Here is an 18369-nt window from a genome sequence, read left to right as displayed (position 1 = left end):
AAGATGTGGCAGAACTGATATCTGTATTTCAGTCAAAGGTCTGGTTCTGCACTTGGGTTCATTCTTAGTTTGTTTTTAATGGCTAACAGGCTAAATTTTTTTTTTTTTTTTTTCAAAGAATAGACAGTACTGAAGCACACCCAAAATTTCAAAGGCATGTCTAATACCAGACCAAAGTTCTCCATTAATCTAAAATTGTTGAGCTGCTCTTTCTTGAAAACAAGTTTGAGTCCAGCTTCATATGACAATAGAGCAGTCAGCTCTCTTTTTTTTCTTTTTGCCAAGAAACTGTCTGGCAAAGTGTCATCTGACAGGCCCCTGATGTAGGTCTCATTTGTTAGGCTGTTGGAGGAGTTTCCAGTAGCACTTCTGGCAAATGACAGTTAATGACTGTGTCCCATTTCATTGCCTGGCATTGAAAATGAGTTTAAGCCCCACTATTGTGCTTTCATAGACTGATCAACTTTAAAGCTGTTACCAAAACCAACTTCAGAGTGAGAGCTATAAGTTTTTTTTCAAGTGCTATGTGCCGAGTACTGCAAACCTTTAGTGGCTTTCACAGTTTTGCCAAAACATGCCCCGATGCCACAATTGCTGTTTGTAACACATGGAAGCAGTGCCAGGGCAGTGTTTCCTATGGTGTGCCCCCCAGCTGGTTGGTATTCATTCTATGCTTCTGAACTGGCAGCATTGCATGAGAAGGTAATGTTTGCAGAAGTGGTGGTGAAAGCATATATGCACTAGAAGTTGAGCAACATGAGGATATTGTTACTTCCACATAAACTTTACACCTACAAAATGTACTTTTTTTTTTTAATTTAATTTAGGAACCGTTCATCAATTTTCTTTGACATCTTTTTATTAGAGACAGCATTAAGCCAATTCCTCCTCTTCTTCTCCAGGAACTGGAATTGGCGCTTTTTGCCAGAGATAACATGAATCCACTTATATGGGATGCTGAGAATCCTCATATTTGCATAGCTTAATACTTCTGGCCTTTCCTGCCACAATTCCTAATGAAATTGATAGATGGTCTCTGAGGCTATGAGAGTAGCAAGAATACTTCCACACTACTTCTCCTGAACTAGCTGAATTCAGTGCACTATAGAAAGGACTTGCAGAAAAGAAAGGAGTGAAAGGTTTGAATCGCTAAGGATCTATACATTCAATTTTGGTGAGGCAAAACATCAGTACCTATCATCATAGAAACTGACAATGTTCCTCCAAAAAGGCCCACCATAATTAATTAGCAAGAGTATATCTGAAAAGAGCTACAAAGGAAAAAAATATATATATACTGAGATTTCTTAGTGACTATTCAAAGATCTGAGGCTTTATGTACAAGTTAGTAAATGAAATAAGGGGAAACAACTTCTCAAAGGTAAGGATTGAGTATATTATAGGTAAAAGGGCTTCAGAAATAATGTAACAGAGACCTTTGGTCAAAGATGATAAAAATCTTTTATTAGTAAAGAATTAAAAATATTTCTGATAATGTTATCTATCAGTGATGTTTTTTCCTTTCCCCAATCAGATTTTATAGGAACAGAAAAAAAAATGCACAATAGTTTAATGACATCAGGTTGGAGAGGGACCAATGGTTCAAATATTGCTGAATTATTTGTATGACTCCTTAGGAGGAATTTAAATGATAGGTGCAAGGTCACATAGCAGGAAGAAGCAAAGCAGGACCAAAGCTTATAAATCCTATCTTCTGATCTTTTGTCTGGTCCCGGTTCCCACTGAGACAACACAGATTGAGGAAGATAAATGAATACACTGTTGTTCACATTATCTTTGACTTCACACAGCTTTGAAGACTTTCTTTAAAGATATTTTTAGATTGTCATAAATTTTGTGGTGATCTTAGGTAGTAAAATTGATTCAAGAGATGAATTTCCTTTCTGTTATGCAGCACTAAGCCTAAATGCCATTTTAGCATATTTTTAATACTTGGTATCATCATACCAATGCTAACTGGTTGCTATTTACAGGTATTAAAGCAAATTGTAACAACAGACCATATGGGAACACATTGTATAATGTCAACTCCTATCATCAGAAAATGAGACTCAATCTGTCTTTAGTCACTTTGTGTTTCGCCATCTAACCCTTACCACTCATGCTGTTAACCACTAGGGAAGTAACCGTGCTCGGCAGAGCAGACCCTATTGAGAATCCTGTTTAAAAAATCAAGCCACAATCTCGCAGCTCTGCTGGGTTTCACACAATACCTATTGCTGTGCCAAGAGTGAGGAAACAAAGCGATATGGAAAGAAGCAGTGGTCACTAGATTATGCCTCCCAGCAGAAGCAAAGTTCTTGTGAGGCACAGAAATCTTTTGACCACAAAGTGGATGTTGTCATCACTGTCTGCAAATGTGAAAGATGAAAATAATTTCAGACGTTCTTGGCGTCCCTCAAAATGCTTTTAATAACCTTTCTTTTCCTTTCAATTTTTGCATTATTGAAATATTTTCCTTAGTTGAAGACAAAGAGGAAAATTAAGCAATGGTAAATCTTTTTTTAAATTTTTTAATTTTAATACTGCCTCTCGTATTTTTCTATAAATAGGCCATTGCTTTTCTCAGCTAATTCATTGCTGGGTAATAGCCTGTGGTTTACCTGCAAAGACAAAATAGATGGCCATTAGCAATAACTGACTCATGTATTATAAAACAGCCCCATTAAAAAGAACCATCTCTATCGACTTAAGCAGTGGGATGATGAAACAATATTCTCAGTGCACTGGCTGACTTTTGCAATGCAGAGCAAACTTTGCACAGCCCACCCACACTGTTAGCTCCATCCAGCACTTTGTTCATCTTGGTACTGGGACCTGCCACAGCTACGATTTCCCAGTATAGATCAGCCAGGAGGCAAGTGTTCTTCCCTTTGCTGCTTTGATCACTGAGATGACCAGCAGCTGCAGGTCTGTCAAGATCAAACAGAACAGCATGAGTTGTCTATAAAGACCTCTAGAGTTTCAGTCGTGAAACTCCAAAACAGCCTGTCTTTTCCTACACTCCCTGCAGCCAGAGGTGAGGGAGGCGATAGATGCCTGTGGAATCCATATCCATGCATGCCTGGAGGAGATGCTCTTTGCCACATAACCCCCTCTGTAAGAGGGCAGCACCCATGACTGCGAGTCAAATGTTCTGCTAGCAGAAGATCAAGCAGTGTCCTTCAGATCTGGGCCTGAGATTGTACTGCCTACAGTCCAGCATAGAAGAGACTGCTCAGTACGTCCTGTGGTCCCTTCGCAAGTATTTCAAGCTAATTACTATTCCGAGCACTCCCAAAACCTGCTGATCTTCCTCAAGTAGAAATATGTAGTATGAGGACTAAAAGCTTTAGGATCCCCAGCAAAGGCATCATGGAAACCATAAAAATACTTGCAGAAAGTTTGGAATGGAAGCAGGGCTGCTGAGACTGCCTCAGGATTTCAAGATCATTCAGATATGAAAAAGAAGGGCAGACTGCAAATAGTTTCTTAAGGAGAAAAGACTACGCTCTGTGGCACTTACTGTCACAGAGCACATAGCATCACCATCATGAATTCAAATATGGTTTAACAGGTTACACTAGGATGGAGACAGGGTAGGTTTTGAGATATATATATATAAATATATATATATTATTTTTTTTTTCTGGCTGAACTGCACTGTTAAATAGCAGACCGCTTGCTTTTCGGTTCTGTCCTTATATTCTTTTCTGTTTTATTTTCCTCAAACCTTCATCCCTGCCTCTGAATGACATCCCTTTTAACCAATTGGCTCAGTATTTTTTTTTATATGGCCAGAAAAAAAAAAATGGCTGTGGCTGAAAAAGTCTGTGACGTGGTTTGAAATTGTTGGGAGAGGGAGTTAATTAAATTATAAGAACACAAAACTGGAACTTGGGAGGGTTTCATTTAATTGTTTGGTCTCCCACAAGTTTCCTGCAAGGACTTAAGTACATCACTAAATTCTCCTGTGTTTCAGTACCCCGCCTATGTAATGGGGACAATTCTCCCTTTGATGTTCCTGTGGGGATGTGGCAATACACATGCTAATGTTTCTTACAGTGAATGTGGTCCTGCTAATCTCCAAAGTAAAACATTTTAAGCAATATCACCAGCTTGCTAGTCACACTTTGAAATGGTCACCCTGCAATCTCACAAGTAAGTGCAATGAACCCTACATCTGAAAAAAAAAAAAAAAAAAAAAAAAGAAGGGAAGAAAACCCTTATTGGTTTTCACTTCCTTTTCCAAGTTTTCTATTAATATGATAGCTATTTCAGAGGGGCTATAGGAAAGAAGTTTTGAAAAATAGTAAGGTGCACTTTAATATTCCTGCCAGTTTTTGTGCTGTACCATCAAGTGAGGAAATTGCATCTGGTTTTATTCTTTGTAGAGGGTTTTTTTAGCATCATAATGACTATACTGTGAGATTTTACGGCTATTTTAGGCTACCTATAGAACTATAAACTGCTTTTGCATCTCAGCATTTCCCTATGGGAATGAGGGGTAAAACCAGTTGCTTAATGGATTTCAGTATCTGGTATTTGCAGTATACAGGCTTGTTAGTCCTTCCCACTTTACAGTATCTGCAATGGAGCGAAGGTTTTAACAGTCTTCATATTGCCAGTGGGTACCTGGTGGGGGGCGCAGGAACAGACTGGAAAATATGACCAGCTTGCTTTTTAAAGTGTTCATTCTAGAAGCTTTGAGAGACAAACTGAAAGTCTCTCCCCCATAGTATTAGCATTTATAGCAATTAAGCTTTTTGCTACTGTGTGACTCAGTGTAGTGACAGGATTAGTGGGGATTTAGTGATTTAGATTTATTTAATGATTTTGATTTTCAGATTCACTGATAAATTGTCCATCATAAACGATTCACTGGAAATCTCAGAAACAATGTGGGGAAACTGACATTAAGGAAAAAATGAGCCAAATTAAGGTACAGCCTCTGGTCTAAACACAACCTAGAAATTCCCTAGTGCAGTCACCTCTAGAAGCACCCTTCTGTCATAGATACTAGCTGTGGAAAATGCTCCTAACTGCTGAGAGATTTTGGCATATTGCCTGCTGGTTCTGTGGGGTTTTTCCCCCCTTTTTATAAGTGAATTCCTTGTGGGTTTTTGTCCTTTTGCCCATTTGCTTCCAAATATGTACCCAGGTGGTGGCAGAGAAGAATGATGCCATTGTAACCTCCTACTGAAATAGAAAAATAATGTGGTCACAGCAGGTAACACCCATTTTCGGTGCTATCATTACATTTCCATGCACTCATTTTTCAGACTCACGCATGTCCTATTCTTTTCAATTGGTGCTGGGAGTACTAAACGCAGAGAAGCCACCATTTAATGCTGCCTATCGCTATGTCACATAGGAAAACCAGATATGGACATTAGATGGATAATTGTATCAGCCCTTATTAAAATTTATTGTTAGATCTTCATGAGCTGAGGTGCTTATCTCAGCAAATCTCAGAGGTACTGCTTTTCAGCACGTGTCATCATTTCCAAAGCACGTGTGAATAAATGGTAAAAAACCTCTTTAGTAGGGGGAGGGTAGGTCACGTAATTAGATGAAAATAGGTCGTATGACTGGGATTTTTGTTGTGATGAAATACTCATTGCTGCCAATTTATTCAAATTGGGGAAGGAGGGAGGAGGAAGGGATGTTACTGTATTGTCCTTTCTTCAGGCTATTTCTTGTTTCTCATTGTCTCTTGACCTCAAATATCTCATTCTACAAAAAAAGCCATGGGCTCCTGCTGCTGCTGCTTCTGTTACTGTGAGAAGCATTGCTTTTTTAAAGTATGTGACTGATAGACTAGGCCTGAAATGTCACCAGGACTGCGTATTATCATTAAGAGAAGTTATTTACTTTGAGTATTCCTCCTCAGGAAGAAGAATTTTGTTTAGGTGTACTGCAAATTTCCAGTGTAACTACATTTGAATTTCAAAATAATCTTTAAACCAACAAATGGACCATGCGTAATATCTGTACTTGGCCCAGCTTGCACTAGTTTAATGTGCATTGTAGAGCAGCCTTCTCTCAAATTATGGAAACATGTCAGTGGAGATGAAGACTTCTGTCTTTTTAAGGCAATACTTCAATATTTACAAGAAAGCCTTCGAGCACTGTAGTTAAATTAGTGCTAACTGGTCACTTCAAGTGAATAGTTTCATAAGTAGAACCTGATGTGGAGGAGGCATTCTAACTGAGACTTGAATCCACCCATTGAGTAAAGAAGGCAAAAAGAATACTGAATAGCTTCCCTGCATAAACAGGAATCCTTGGAGACAACAGGGTATGTTAATGTAATTAAAGACAACATCATAATACATAGGTACCAAAAACCCAAATCACAAAGTACAAGCAGCCTTATTTTGGGGAATTGAGGCACTGACTTTATAATCTTAATAAACAGTGCTCTTCAGAGAAGCAGCAACAGAACTGCATTAGTTTAAAGTATGCAGCTCCATAAAAATCAGAACACTTAAAGTATTTGACTATTTTCTTCCAAAATAAAATCATAGCAAAATGGGGGGAAGCCTTCTGATAGTCTTGCAACATTATCTCTAGCTAGAGCAAAGCCAGACTTTTATATTCTCTCAACTCTTCTTGCACAGAAACTATTGTACAGATTTGTTATTAAGCTTGGAGGTATGCATTTTATTACTATTATAATTAGTGTTTAAAGCCCATGAGGTGTCATACTACTTGGTGATGCACAGGCCCTGATATCATGAGGCTTCTGTGCCTCATATGCTTCACTTCTAGTATACGTCTACATCTCCATAAACTAGAGCCACTGAGTACACAGACGGACCTTGCTTGCCCTTCTTCCACCCCCAAAGTATGTTGTCCTTACCTACAGAAAATACCAGCACAAGAGCAGCAGTGCTCCCCAAACACTGCACTTCTGACCTGCACTTTGACAGGACGTGGCTGAGGCAGAAGGGTGCTTAACTTCCCTCCCACCATTGCAGTGCGGCCTTGTAGAGGAATTTAATTTGCAGTAGATTTGACACATACCTAAACTGATAAAATGCTGTGAGACACTCTTGCCATTAAAAAAAAAAGTGAAAAAGAAGAGAAAAATATTCACCAACCTTAATGAATTTCAAGCTATCTGATATTTTTTCAATAAAGGACATACTGAAAGAATTCCATAACTAGCTGCTATAATTTCCCTGTTGTTTCTATATCTTTCTATCCTGGTGTAAATTTTATCTCCTTGATTCTTATAGCACTGCAGTTCAGAAACTGGAAAGCAGCATGACACTGCGTAATTCCTTTTCATGACACTGACATTCTGATATTACTGTTTTTTTCCTTCCAGGTGGATTAGCAAGATAGGCTGGAAATCTATTTTAATAGCAGTTTTTAATTCTCCTGCAATTAATCTTTTTCATGCTGGCTGGGTAATTTAATTTGTTGTTGACCTAGTTCCAGTTATGAAAGATTAGATTATTCATTATCACAGAAGTTTCATCCTTTGGCCCTTAAAATAATTATTTTTTTGAAAATATATGCTATAGATTATTAATAAATGTTATGCTATAGATTGCTAATAAATGTTACAATATTTTGCTTATTGAGTTATTTGTTTCATATGAACATATTTTGTTTATACACAGCCTTAACGATGATTCTTTTTTAATTGTAAGGTGTAATTGCCACCAGGTAGGGGGACACGAAAATTTAGCCAAGAACTAGTATTTGATCAGCATGGCACATGATGTTGTTGTTGTTACAGATACCACGGCTTCATTGCATGAATGTTTCCCTCCAGCAATATTGAGGCAGAAGCACCCACTGTAATTAGAGGTCTGAAACCTATGTTGTGTAATTGGTTCTGCTACACTGTGTAGAATGAGTGTCCTTTTTAACAAGTGGAAGAAGACAGAAAAACAGGGTATCTAAGCGATTCTTGCTAGCTCCCTGCTTGTCTTGCCACCACCTCTAGCTGACTGATTCTTGCTTGCTCGCTCTCACTTTGGCAGTCCTGGGAGGAGCAATCAGTTCTCTCAAAGCTTCTTGGCAATTTGTCCAACTCCTAACAGGTTTTGGGGAGGAGCTGGATCCAACTGACCTTGGACAAGAGGTTGCAGCTGTAAGGGCGACGGCTATGACTTTTTTGGTTCAACCTATAATGGGAATTTGCCCCAGTTCCATCAATGTGTGACTCATTTCCTGGACAGCTGAGCCAGCATAAATCTCTGGTGTGAGAAAAACTAAATTGTTACTAGTTATAGATTCCAGTGGACTTAAGGTAAGTTCTTAAGGTAAATTCAGCTTTCTTTCTTTTTTTTTTTTTTTTAAACTATGCTTGAGATTTGGATACAGGTCCAAGGTATTGCTGTTTGGCCAGAAATTTGGTGGAATCTTGGACAAATTCCGAAAGTGCCTCCAGGAGGCTTCTAGGGTGGCAAGATCTGCAGAGCAACATTCCTGGAGCTGCTCTGTGATTAACGATGAAGTCTGTAATAACATGTTCACTATAAATGTTTCTGCTGTTTTCCCTTCTAAGCATGTGTTTAGAAACAGTCTGTGGAGAACTTTGTGCCATCCATAACCACCAGAGTCCTTTGCCTTTCTGTTTGGCTGCCGTAGGGAACTTTGTGAGTGTGGGAGAGTGGCAGTGGTATTTAACAGTGAAGTTAGTTCAGCCTGGGAGAAAGCAAAAGTGCCCAGGGGAATGAGAGGGAATAAAACTGAAAACATTGCAGCTTTTGGATTTGAATGAGAAACTCCTCATGGGTCTTATTTGTAAAGGTCGTTTAGGGATATCCTTTTTGCAGTCTAGAATCCTTATCTGCTGCTAAGCAATCACACAACATGTTAGTTGAGATTTCAAGTATTTTATGCAATCAATTGCTTCTAGGAGAGTGAGAATCAGAACTGAAGTCTTCCTGTGTGTATTTTATTTCCAGCTCTTCACATTTTATCTCAGGTCCAACATTATTTTTGTAGTCTCAACTAATGGGTGTATATTCTTACTAGAGTCCAAATTTTTTAACATTAAAAACTTCTGTCCCTTGTGGCTATGGATAAACAAATATTGTCCCAAAAGCTGTCCAGGACACAGGCTATGAGCTGCAGTATCACTGAACGTATACAGGGAGTTCTGCACCCGAGGACACCATATGTGCATATCTAGGATGTGCAAAGGAAACGCAGCTCAAGCCAAGCATCTGTCTGATCCTGGGTATGTCAGAAGAAAAAGGAAGCAAGGCTGAGACTTCTCCAGCCTGGTTTCATAATGGTGCCATGGGGACTGGGCAGACCAGCCCAGGACTAGTGGTTTCCCAGCCCCACATTACTCACAGCTCCAAGAGGACTCTGCACACCTTAGCACATCATCTGAACTGCACCTTGAACAGCACCACCACCACTCAGAAAGAAGCAGTAGCTTTCATTGAACATCTCAAGACTTAACAATTTCTTTCACTTTAAAAATGCACTTCTGAAGCTTGACAGATAATAACTACCTCCTGCTCTATTTTTTTTGTTTCAGGGGATGAGCTGGAGGCAGGCAATAATAGCCATGAAGATTAAAACAATCTAACTATTTAAGATCCTACTAACAATAGGGAATTGTATTTATATTAGCATTTCCTGTAAGTTAACTGTAAGTTAAACATAAAAAGACTCATCTTCACTGGACTTCTTCGATTGTTTTTACTACCTATTCATTGTATTTGAATATTTCAGAGTCAGTATTTATTGTCCATTACAGTGTACACAGATATTCCTTGTTTGTATTTATAAAATAGTGTTAAATCAATCACTTAGCCAGCAAAACAGATATTGCAAAGATTAAGAGGTTATTAAGATGTTTGGCATCAAACCCTAACCCCAAAGTCCTTGGGAGATCCTCCAGGTGTTATCTAAGGAAGATAAATGCCATACACATAAGAGGACTTTTTAGTCATTTGCAAGCAAAAATTTGTGTTTCCAATTTTTGAAAGACATTTGTGCAGAATCAAAACGAATTCTTGGTAATATTTTGCCATGTTAAACTGAGGAGATGTCCTCTCCCTCTTTGTTCATCACCAAAATGTGAGTGACTGTGTGAGGTCATGTGGTCCATGTTCTGTCTGCAAACATGGCACTTGCAGATGCACCAGAGAGAATGCAAAGAGAATGCAAATTAGTGGAGGACACAAGTAGAGGATGGAGACAGAGGGAGTAAGCTCTGGGCACAGCTTGATGGATTCCAGGACCTGGAGGTAAACAGAGGGAAAAGCTAGAGACAATCTTGCTTAGGCAAGAGGACAGATAGAATAGTGCCTGCTCATTGTGTTTAGTCTAGTTGTGTGTACACCTTCAGTCTTCTTTTTGGCAGAAATTATTATTTTCACTTTCATTCCTTTCCTCTTCTCTACTGCCACTTCAACAGCGAGAAAATGGGGCACATGTGGGGGCTATTTTGAGAACAGATAGTATTGAGAACTACAAAAAGAAAGTTATCCGTAGTCTCTGAGAATGCTGGTAAGCAGACACCTCAAAACCAAACGAGCATCCAGATTTTTATTTCAAAACAAAAGCTGACCTCTATGCAGCATGTACTTTCCAGACTGTTGCTTCAAAAATAGAACCTTTCACACATTTTGCCCTTGTTTAGATTTTCCCAATTCCCTCCCTACTTACATCAAAAGAAATATCAACAGCTTTGCAGTCCTGACCCTAAAGATAGAGGGCTTTCCCAAACAGTACATAGGTGACGTGCACGCACCAGCCTCAGCAGAATACATGAAGGTTAAATTGTCAAAAACCAGAGGCAGCACCAGCGAGCAGTTCCACCTGCTGCATTTGTGCAGCAGAGGCCACGTCCCCCTGGATCATTGCACAGGGCAGCCCTGCGAGAGAGATGTCTCATATTCAGTGATGCAGACTGATGGCTGCGGCTGAAACAAAACTGCTTGAAATGACAGCCTTTGTATCTGTGTATGTTACAAATTGATCACATAAAAACACAGGAAAGGACCGAAGGGTTAATTAGAGGAAAATAAGCCCACATCGTGTGGCTGTAATAGCTGACAACAGCACAAGTCTGTTCCTCAGATCTAAGCAACGCTTAGTGATTTCTTTGCTCCAACTAATTTCAGTGATCATCAATTTATCTCATGAATGCTTGGGAGTACATTTCAGGTTATTTGTAACATGCTCTGAACCAGACATGCAGGTTTAGCATTGTTTTTTAACCGGTAATTCTGATGAGCATCTATGGCCTGCATTCAGGTGACTTACATGCTTAAGTACTAATGAGTTATATTTAATCTAAAATGTCCTAGTTTCAGTTTCAACTTCACCTGCTGGATCTTGTTATTTATTCCTATAAAGAAGATTGCTCATTTTTCGTAAGAAGTCAAATTCCAGTGTGTTGTATAAAATAAAAGGCAAGAGGGACAGACAGGACTCTTAATATTTACCATCAGTATGGAACCGTCATAAGACATAAAAGAACGATCATTAGAAATAACCTTTCTTCTGCAGGAGCAGCTATTGCTGTTAGGTATATAATGAAATGTTAAGTGCACTTTGTCTCCAGGTCCATTAAAGAGCTTTTGGTGGTGCTACATCAGCACTTACTTTGTTTTAGTGATGTGTCATTTTATAACAAGGCCCTGGCATGCTGCCCTGAACTTGGTTTTATTCCTCTCGTGTTTTCATAGCCGCAGGCCAGATGGTTTCAGCATTATATGCTTCCTCTGATACGTGTGCCTTATTTCTCTGACCACAGTGCTCCAAATTACTTGTATGGTACCTTTGATACCACACACTATATTTCTTGTTGTGTATCGCAGTGCATTCAGCATTGGTCATTTCAGTTAAAAAAACAAACCTCGAAACTTTTGCATGTTGTAAGCAGCGTGTAGAGTTGGCGACTGAGCACGCATGTCAGTGAGCTATTATTCTCCTTGGAAGCCACAATTACTGCTGAATTTGTAGGATCAGATAGAGAAACTGCTTTGAAAAGTTCTATTCAAAGCTTAGTGTGTGATCAAATGGTGAACTAACCTGGGAGGTGGAGAGAAAGTGCAGTGGTTTCTACTACCACAGTCTTTGGGTGCTTCCTTTCCTTCTGAGACCTTTTGTAAAAACAAGTGCACAAACCTCCTGTTGGTGAGCGTATGATGAGCCTGATGTGGTGGGCAGGGAAATATTGCTGCTCGGTAATGTTAAATGCAAAGCTGCAGTTCTTCATTCTCTTCCTCATTTGTGTAAATTAACTTCCTCTACAGCTTTTGCTCATCCTTGACTGATGGGATAACAACTTCTCACCCTGCTCTGATTAACTTAATGGCTGCTGTCATGCCCACTCCTAAATGTGTACCTGGATTAGAGAACTCCTGAAAAGAAGTCCAGGCAGGGCAGTGTGAGGACAGAAACTGTGAGGGAACCACTTCTCTGCTGTACCCAGAGCAGGGTAGGACTCTAAAAGATTGTTAGTCCCAAATACCTAAGTGAGAGGGATTTTTTTGGTGGCACAGGAATCTTGAAAAAGGACAAGTACCTGAACAGCAGTCAATTTGTGTCTGTGTCTAAACAATGCAGCAAAATGCAGTTGCATGAGCATAGCAGAATTGATAACAAGCCAGAGAACAGCAATGTCAGGAAACAGTAATGCTGATGTCCACAGCTTGCTGTAGCAGTAGTGCCTAGATCAGTGGTTACAACCAAGGCCAGCAGTGTCCTGCATGCTACAGAGATGGATGAAGTAAACTGTGTACAGCCTCACAGCAAATCACCATCAGGATGAACATACATGTCTGAAGCTGCATGTTCCACGAGTTTTTGTTTGTTGGTTGGTTTTTTGTTTGTTTGGGTTTTTTTATTTGGTGGGTTTTTTGTTTGGTTGGTTTGGTTTGGTTTTGTTTTTAATGTATTTTTTTAATGGCTTAAAAAATTGAACGATTTTAAACATTTTTTTAAAGTTTGAAAAGGGGAACTTATTGAGGGAGGACCGCAAATCCTGACACTTAAATGAATTGTACAGTCTCCTTTTCAGGCTTTCAGTGGCAACGTTCATGTCGCGTAAAAAAATTAAGCAGTCTGAATTTTTTTTAAAGTTAGTGACTCACCTATTTGTTTATTCCAGCAGATATCAAGTTAGCTGATCTACATGCCAGCCTTATTTCTCAAAGTTGTTCTGCATTCATGACAGCAAAAGCCCTCTACCACACTTCCTTCTGTGTTTTAGAAAATATTTATGTTACCTGCAGTAGGAAGTTATGAGAGCCTGCTGCTTTTATGTGCAAGTGCTTTGGTAAAAGTGTAGTTTCAATTTGTCTCTAACACCATCAAAACTTCATTTGTTCTTCTTTACTTTTCTGGAAACTTCTGAAAAGAGGAACGTGGCTTTGTGAATCAGAACTGATATGAACTGTTACAGGACAGGTACAAAGATCTTTTGCCTGTTTATTTGTTTTAAAAGTTTTTGGGTTTCAATTTGGCTAATCAATCAATAAGCTGGTACTGATCTTTGAGTGTGAAGAACCAACAACAACCACTAGAGGGAGCTCAGACACAGTTTCTGAGTCTAGCAAGCAGTTGCCATAACTCATCCTGCTGTTTGCCCTGTGTTTTCTCTGTAAATCACTCGCATTGATAAACTTACAGTTTCTGTGTGGGCAGCTACATAGCCTGCATTATGAAAAGTACACTGAACTTTCCGTTGCAGGTAATTTGCAAATCAATACTGAACTGGGGCAGGAAAGTCTCAAACTTTAATTTGTTCATCAGCATAGGTAGATATTACCAGAACACGTTTTTCCAGACCATAAAAATGGGTCAGAAGAGGTTTGTTTCCACTCCTGCCTGCCTCTGCCTTCTTAGTGCATTCCTTCCCTTTCAGCAGATCCTCAGATCCCCATACTGACATCCTTCTGCTCCATGTCATGTGCCTACAAGCTGGTGTATTTACCTTAGGTGCTCCACTTCCCTGCCCGAGTAACACACCTCACTCAGACCTTTTGCCCCTGCCCATCTACCGTGTGACCCCCACCTAACCCACTAGCCTTCCTAAAGAACATTAGGTTTCACCAATATCCTGTGCTTTAACTTATTCTTTCCCCTTATTTTTCTTTGCTCCACCATCCTGAGCTGCGAGGGCGGGTTCAGGCGCCACCTAGGTTGCTGCTGGAGGCATTTTGAGAGAAGCAGATGAATGCGCTATATACAGCAGTGACTGCTGACTGGCTGTAACTGCTGTTGTGAAAGTGTTTATCTAATGTTCAGGAAGTGATTAATGAGTAAAGACCTTCATAAATATGCTTCCCTTGTGGTCCGGTAGTTATCTGCCATCAGGCAGCCCTACCTACATCACACAGTCACTGTTCACGTGAAAGTATTTGTTCTTATTCAGACAAGAGTCAGCACAGCAGACTTGGAATCTGCTACTGCTGCCACATAAGCCGATTTTTCATTGAAAAAACACTTGTAAAAAAGTCTGTGTGCCACATCTTTACTAAAGTAAAGCCTTAAATAACTGATTCTCAGTCCAGGTTAGATACCTTGATGCTATTCCAGAAATTCAGAAAAGTGGAAAAGTATTGTCTCTGTGTTGGTAAATGAGGTTCTGTCCTGATACAAACTGATACAGGGCTCTCTAAACGGGCCTTGCAAAGAGGGGTTTTAGAGTTATGCCAAAGAAGATGGAAAAGTGTGCTGCACTGCAGATATTTCCCGTGTTGTGGTTTTTTAGTGTTTCTCAAAGTTCAGCTACTGGCTCTGCATGCTGCTGAGCATGTCAGCTCTATAAAATAAGGTGAATTTGCTGTCTCTGCATTATATTCTGTGTTTTTATTCTTTCCATCCTCACAGTAAATGCTACATGTACTGACTTCTTAACTCTAAATGCAGTCCTGAGGGAAGACAGTGATCTGAAAGCTAAACTTCTGCTTTCTACAGAATGAACAAAAGGATATAGTTGATCATTTTTGTGGCAATTCTCTGAAAACCTCCTTGATGAGATACATTTGTGAGCTGCAGATTTTGGGAAATGTGCCACATTCCAACATTACAGACCCTAGAGATCTGTTAGGATCTTTCCTATGAGGAAGATGAAAGACATCTTGCCTTTGTCCATATTACAGACAGATCTAAATTCAATTGCAGCTACCCTGCCAGAAGCTCAGTTAGGGCCTACTGAATAGTAGCTACATGGGAGACATAGAAGCAGCAGCTTTGAAGTGTTGTTGCTCACCCATATTTCAGCATAGCTATACCTCTGCAGGATATAGTGGCTGAGAGCACAGGATATTTGGCATTCTGCTCTCCCAAAATTCTACAGTAATTCTCTGACACAAAACATCCACACAAAGCAAGAACAGCTGCACAAAACTAAATGGTGTGCTCTCTTCTCCCAGTTTCTTTCACAGGAGCAAGAGTGAGAAAAGCTCCACCACTGCATCATTTCTTCTCCCCTTATCAGCAATTCCCTTCCCTTCAGTCTCTGACAGTTCGTGAAGATGTAGCGTAAGTGAGAGAGGGTGGTTTCAAGGGAAGTTATGATGGTGCAAAGGTTTTAAAACTCCTATAGGGTTAGAAGGAGTAGCTATGTGCTCTGCTTGCAGAATGTGAGGGGGCTGTGTTTTGCACTAAGCTGCCATACTTTCTGGGATGAAGATCAGAGTTTTGTGAAGGACCATCCTCGCTAACCCTTACTGTAAAGGAAACAGATGCACTGGATAGATGGCCTCACACAGGAGCTGTTCAAGAAAGTACTGGGAAAAAAAAAATATTTTGGAGGTCACATGATAGAATATATTATCAGTTCAAAGACAGCTAAGGGTTTTGAGAACAGTAACGCCTGTGTAGTTCAGCTGAGATTTGTAGATGGGACAAAAATGAGTGGTTGTGGTTTTGCCATTGTGTGTAACTGTTCAATCTGAGAGTCCTTCTTGGGTATACAGTATACAACCTGAAAGAAGAAAAGTACTTGTGGATTAACTTGTGGATTAAAAGTGTGGATTAAAGTGTGGATTAAAAGTGTGGATTAAAAGTACTTTGCATTAACACTGACAGAGCATTCAAATGCACTGAACAGAGGCATCTGGGTGTGGGGTCAGGCCTTGGCTGGCCCCCAAGAAGTTCTGTAGGTAACTAAAGTCAGCAGAGTATGGACAATAAGGCTGAGGAAATGTATGGTTATGCCTGCAAACAGTTTTAGCTAACTATGGCACATAGATATTTTCCCTTTATAATGACCTTGTGTAAATAAGATACAAGGAATATTTTAAGAACAATTAGACTCTGTTGTTATATTCACAATATAATTGAGGGAAATGTGGGTAGATACTTTTACAATTCAGTCTGATGCTGAAGACTGCAGGCAGACAAGAACATGCGATCTACCTAACTATCCGCTTACTCTTGCTGGAATGTATGGCTTCCTCACACTAACATTCTAGTGCATTGTTCCACCTACTTACACGCTCAGTTTCACGTCCTGTCCACTGGCACTCATCAAACCACTGGTCTCATTCTCCTATTGACACCACCCTTGCTGTGAGGAATGGGTTGCAATGGCCACTCTGTCAGCCGTATTTGCTCAGTTTTGAACCTCTTTTTGCATTCCAAGTCCTTTACCCTCCATCCCTACAAGTTACATCCTCAGATATTTGCAAAGTGTTATCACACCTCTGCAGCTACTTTTAGATTAAAAATACATACCTTTAATTTCAGGTTTTTTCCTGGAAGATGTGTCCATTCCTACACCTGGATAATTCATTATTTCCTGGATTGTTTTCTTGGAACTGTCTGTAATTTGCCAGTCTGTTCATTGTAGGGAAGTGGCTGAACCAGAATGCAATGTCTAAAATGAGACTTTCAAATTGAGACATTTTTATTTCCTTCTATGCAATTTGATGCTTCTACTTTGCTAATATTTCCCACATTTGCCATTCACTGGGCAAAATATTTATTCCTGTTTCTTTTAGCATAGCTGTATTCCAGGTTTTAACTTCTCCAGCATAGATTAGTTTGCATTTTCTGAATTCTTTCACTCTTAAATTCTTAGCTGCCTCTAAATAATTTCTCTGAAACTATGGGAGAAAGTTCCAAATCTTTAATTGTTGTCCTGAAAATGACTACTGAGCTGTGAGGTAGGGCAGAGCCCTGCAGTACCCAGCAAGAGCACTCTGGTGTTTAACTCTTTATGTCTTAATTTACTGTGCGGCCACTTTTACTATAGGGCATTCTAATGCAATGTTGGTTAATACTTAGTGTCATCAGAAAAATGTGCTATTCCCCTACATTTTCTTGCTTGGTCTCTACTGAAAAAACTGTACATTTATCAGTCTTTTCATACCTGTAATTGTTACAAGTTCACAAGTGACAGTGGCAGTAAATATTGAATAAAGAGCCTGAACTCCAAAGGCAATCAAAAGCTCTGACCTCTGCCATACTTTCATGGATCAATGGTGACTTCATCTTTTAAGATCTTGGTTAGAGTTGTATATGAATAGAATTGTGTATACGGCTTATTAAAAAAAAAAAAAAGTGATCTGCTGGTGCCATAGGCTGCCATGTGTTGTTTTGTAATCTCCCAATTTAGAAGTAAGTGAAATAGGTGGAAATAACTCTTCATTTCTTATTTTTATTTGGTTGAATATATATATGCATATAATATACATATCACATATGTGTATGTATACATATCTATTAAGATGGTCCTGCACTTGGGTCACAACAACCCCAGGAAGTGCTACAGGCTTGGGGAAGCGTGGCTGGGAAGCTGCCTGGTGGAAAAGGATCCGGGGGTGCTGACTGACAGCTGGCTGAACATGAGCCAGCAGTGTGCCCAGGTGGCCAAAAAGGTCAACGGTATCCTGGCTTGTATCAGGAACAGTGTGGCCAGCAGGACTAGAGAAGTGATCGTCCCCTTGTACTTGGCACTGGTGAGGCCCCACCTTGAATACTGTGTTCGATTTTGGGCCCCTCACTACAAGAAAGACATGGAGGTGGCGACGAAGCTGGTGAGGGGCCTGGAGCACAAGTCTGATGAGAAGCGGCTGATGGAACTGGGGCTGTTTAGCCTGGAGAAAAGGAGGTGGAGGGGAGACCTTATTGCTGTCTACAACTACCTGAAAGGAGGTTGTAGCTTGGAGGGTGGTGTTCTCTTCTCCCAAGTAGCAAGCGATAGGACAAGATGAAACAGCCTCCAGTGTGTCAGGGGAGGTTTAGATCGGATAGTAGGAAACATTTCTTCATGGGGAGGGTTGTCAGGCATTGAAACAGGCTGCCCAGGGAAGTGGTGGAGTCACAATCCCTGGAGGTGTTGAAAAGATGTGTAGATGAGGTTCTTCGGGACATAGTTAAGTGGTGGGCTTGGCAGTGCTAGTTTACCAGTTGGGCTTGATGATC

The sequence above is a fragment of the Streptopelia decaocto genome (assembly GCF_964273445.1).
Source record: "Streptopelia decaocto genome assembly, chromosome: 3".
Classification (NCBI taxonomy): domain Eukaryota; kingdom Metazoa; phylum Chordata; class Aves; order Columbiformes; family Columbidae; genus Streptopelia; species Streptopelia decaocto.
The sequence above is the reverse complement of the archived record's forward strand: the minus strand, read 5'-3'. Positions refer to the sequence as shown.